Here is a 4,972-nt window from a genome sequence, read left to right on the forward strand (position 1 = left end):
TTCAGTTAAACGTGGTTTGTTTCCTTTCAGAAGAGCACCGACAGTTTTCAGCTATTGCTCACGTTCCCCTCCTCTGCTCCTGACATCAACAGCATGCTTGTAGCTCGGCGGGCACCCTACCGGACAACCTGCAGCACTGGGCCTGTGCAACACTCCAGACCTGCACCACAACGTCAGAGAGTCCACCGCTGCACACTCATGAGCAGCTAGGGGGGAGAAAAGTCAGGTAAAAACTGTTCACACACGTATGGAGGTCCTGTATGGGGGTAATGTGTTCGTGCATTTCTTTTAGAACCACGTGTACCAGGTTTAAAAAAAAAAAAAAGCGGTGGTGGAATGTAAGTTAGTACAGTGGTAGAATAAGTAATGTCCAGGTCCTTTACTTAAATTAAAGTTCCAATACCACACTGTGAAACTACCAGTGGTGAAATAAGTACAGTTATTTTACTAAGCCACAGTAGTGATCCTGCTCTAAAAGATACTCTGTTGTAATAAACAAGTTATGCATTCTAACTTTTAAAAATGCCCAAAAGTAGGCGATTCTCATCGAGATATACTTGAAGTACTAAAATAAAAGTACTTTATTGTTGCATTTTACAACTCTAGATGTTTAAGGTTGTGCTCATTTGAAATACTTTATACTGTTGGATAGTTTAATATATAGCAATGCATCGTATTTTTCTATATAATTTATAACTACATTTTTTTATCACAAAAATTAAAAATCACCAAATTTGGAAATACATGGTTTTCATTGGACAGAAAGAGCATGATGCAATTGTAATCTCAAAATCAACTAAAGGTGTCCGACAAATCTAGAAGAGTTAAAAAGTACAATATTTGCCTTTGAGGTATAAATAAATAAAGTTGCATAGGGACAAGTGCATTGCAATTCTACCGAATTACAGTACTTGACTAAATGACTTACTTACTCCGTACATTCAGCTAAGCACTGTACTTAAGTACAATTTATATTTCATTACTTAAATAGTGTTAATAAATTAGCAATGGATTAAATCACAGAGACACATATCTGGGGCCTTAAAGCAACTAACTGCTTCTCCTGCTGGTAACCAAGCCTTGCTCATACAGGTTTACAAAATATTTAAGCTTCCATCAGTGTCAGAGATGATCAGACTATTTAGGCAAAATCACAATGAAAATGAATCAATAGTCAATTATAACTTAATGTTGTGCATGAAAAAAATCACAGTAAGTACAGTATACGAGCGACGTGTATCTGAGTTTACAGGGTGATACATTATTGATACATTAACATGTAACAAGCAGCTTTTGAGAATAAGCATTACAAACATGCATTAGATATGTTATATATGCAAAATAGCAGAATTAGTAGCAACATGTACTAAACTTTCAAAGTTAAAAGTACAAGTTAAATTGTTGATTTGGTCCGTACTGTTATGTCTAACTCCTTTTATATACCCGGACAATGCATCACATTCAATTATGTTATCATATGTGTTTATTACGTAAAATATTTATCTGAGGAGTAACAGGCAAAATAATGCAATACACAAAGTGGAATAAAAAGGAGACTAATTCCTATCTGTTCCCTGTAAGGGAACAAAAGTTTCACATATTGTAAAGTAAAGAACAAGTGCTTTTTTACTTACAGTACTGTACACCTCCAATGCTGCGATTGAAAACCAGTTGTGTTGCTCACTGATCTGATGAGGTGGATAATTGACTTGGTGAATATGTGACAAGCTAGTTTCAGAATGTACAGAGTTCAGCGGAGATCACATTAAGTATGCTCTGATAATCCAGGTATCTGGACATGCCGTGTCAGTGGGGATGCAATAACAAAATACTACAAGTTGAAGAATGCAGGGACTAACTTCCTGCCTCATATTGTTTTTTTTAGGGTTACCTATTAACGCACAATACACAGGAAAGCACAATAATGAAGAGGTGGATGAATCAACAGCTACCATGAAAGGCCTTTTAGCAAGAAGATATTAAACCAGGATGTTTCCCACGGACATTTAAAATCTCTTTAAAAGAGTCCTGGCCAAGATGACAACATTGAAAAAATTTACATAAAAACACATTTAAAACAAACAGCAAATTACATCAAGCAATAAATAAGCAGTGTTGTTCAGTAACAGGACATGTAGGCTACATCCACTGGTCAAATAGTCCTTAATTCTGTTCTTTTAAATCTTCCATGCTTATAAAATAATCTCTTTAAAGTGACTCTGTAGCTCACACCAAGATGAGGGTGCAAAAACTAAGATATTAAATACGCGTGTGGGTCTTCTTGCAAATGATTTGTAGATCCTGATAACCAGAAGCTTCCTTTGAAGAGTTTCAGTGATCCTTTGCAGGTTTGGCGGCTCTGACATGATGTCTGACAAACAGCTGAATGTATTGACGTTGCTGTGAAAGTGACTGTATCAATTACCACCAAAATTAGAACCACAGAATAAATAGCTTTTATAGTGTAGGCTACGTATCTTCAAGATGATACTTGAATATATTTGAATTTTCTATAAAGATGTCACTTGTTTTACGACTCCTCAGTGTTTATCTCCTGTTCTGATGCATACATCTTTTCTCTGGTTGTGCCGGATGAAATCATAGCAGTCTGTTTGTACACGCTGTGACTTTAGATGGCAAGCACATTACATTAGATGCACACTTGCAGATACATTTGACAAGATTGTGATCATGGTTAAGTGCTGACTGCAAACATACAATGGGACAAGAAACCACAAAGCCAGCAGGGAAGGCACACTTGTACACTTGTATCTATCTAGACCTCTACATTTAGTGCATGTCATGAACATCACAATAATTCCTCCTCTTGTACCTCAATTCTATCAGTGATCTTGCTCCTGCCTCAATCTTTTTTTTTCCCATGATTATTTCCAGCATGAATAAAGAGCTCTTAACACACCACTTGCAAATTCACTCTTATGGCACCTGACACCTAGAGCATCTCCACCCTTGACATTATGGGATAATCAATGGTGCATGGGGGAAAGGGCAGTCAACCAGACAGGGCACAAGGTGCACATGGGTGTGGCGACTATGTTTGGTATTCTTGCAGCCAGAGGCATACGGCGCACCTGCAGCATGTATGGAAACTGGGATTGGTTTACAAGCAATACATTATCAGTGGGGTGGGTTTACAGTATGCCATCAATCATGGCCATTCACGTCAACCCACTGTGGCATACACCTCCAATGTGGAAGGAAGTCGCTCAGTGTTGCTTCTCCCTTGTATAGAAGGTGAGTTAGATTCACATTTCTGAAAATATTACAATTTACCTAAATTAAATTGGCTCATGTTGAAAGTAGTGAAATAGTGCAATTACACTCTGTAAACAACGTTTCTTACAGTAAAAGCTATTTCATTGTAATTGCACACAGCTCCTCAAAGGCCCTGGTATCAGCTTTGCACACTGTTGTGCTGTAATACAGGCGACGTTTGAATGCATTGCTGACTAGCTTGCAAGCTAACAACGCGTGATATGCAAACAAGACACATTTGGAGCGGGAATGCATGTTGCGTCACTGTTAATTAAAGTTCAGTCTCTTCCTTGAAGGTAAGCGAGGCGGAAGGCAAACTGGATCTCCGTAGTGGACCCACAAAGTGACAAACAATCATATTGTTCCGAAAGTTCCAGTCAGATATCTCAAGACATACAGTAAGCAGTGAGTGGTGAGAATAACGAGTAATAATTTGAACAGTATTGACCTTTGACCTAACTGCATGAAGTCAGTGTAATCTCTTTCTTTGAGCAATACTAAAATTAACAAGTTATTTTCTTTTAGCATCGAAACATGGAACAAAATATTGCAAATTAATTAAAAGAGATTATTTAATGACACTACAGATTTTGGGACGAGTTCTCATTCCTGTGAGCTGGTTGAGTGAGACAAGAGGTGAAGGGTCAAAACACAATGACTCATCCACGAGAGTGAAGTCTTGAATCCAGGTAGTAGTGCCTGCAGCACATTGTGCTATAAATAATAAAATTAACCCACACGCAAGTCATCATGTAGATACCTTCCATTTTGCTTTAATGAGCCAGTTCCCTGAAATATTCTAAAGGATCAGCAGTATCTTCTTGCATTATTATTGCTATCACTAAAATCATGTATGTGTCTGTTGACAGGGACCAAAACGTGCACTGAGGGACAGTGTTTCTTTACGTAATCTCACTGATTAGCAGTACTATTCCCTTGTTTTTATTATTTATGTTTGAGAAAGAGACCGATTTGTGTAGAGGTGAGAGTAAAGTGCAGAATACAGAAAACAATATGAGATTGCCTCCAATACTTATTTTGGTCAGGAATGATCGTATACCTTAATTACGGTAAATTCGTCCACTTAGCCTGTTTTCAAGAGTGATGCTTTTACATATATGTCTGGGTTAAAAAAAGCTCTGCTTTATTGTTTTCATTGTTTAAACAACATGTAGTTTAGTTGAAAGGTATATGTCAGTGAGGAAGTAAATGAAAACAAACCTGATTGTAAAAGTTTGTCTCGTTCTTTTAAGTCATTATGCCAACAAGCAGTTCTCAAGGTCCACTGCTATTTAATATGCGCACCCTCATATTTCAGCAAAAGCACACCGATATAATGCCGAAAGTGTACATTCATTGTTTTTAAATAGTTTGTTTCTTAACACAGTTGTGAGTCTAGCCAAGTTCTTATGAAGAGAAATACTACCCCACAGTGGTTAGATTTTCTCAGTGCTCCAAACTGTTTTCCATTCAAACTCAATGGTGAGACTGAACGTTGCCTAAGGCGTATAACATCGTACTGAAGCAGAAATCAAACTATTTTAACACATATTTCACATGACAGCAGATTAAGGCACGGAGGAATTCAAATGTAAAACCTCACTTTCATTATTGTACCATGTGTAACAAATGTCATCTCTGTAGTCAGAAAGGCTCGTGACTGAAACAGAAGAAAAATAACAAACAAGTGGGAAAA

The sequence above is a fragment of the Melanostigma gelatinosum genome (genome assembly GCF_949748355.1).
Source record: "Melanostigma gelatinosum genome assembly, chromosome: 2".
In the NCBI taxonomy this organism is placed as follows: domain Eukaryota; kingdom Metazoa; phylum Chordata; class Actinopteri; order Perciformes; family Zoarcidae; genus Melanostigma; species Melanostigma gelatinosum.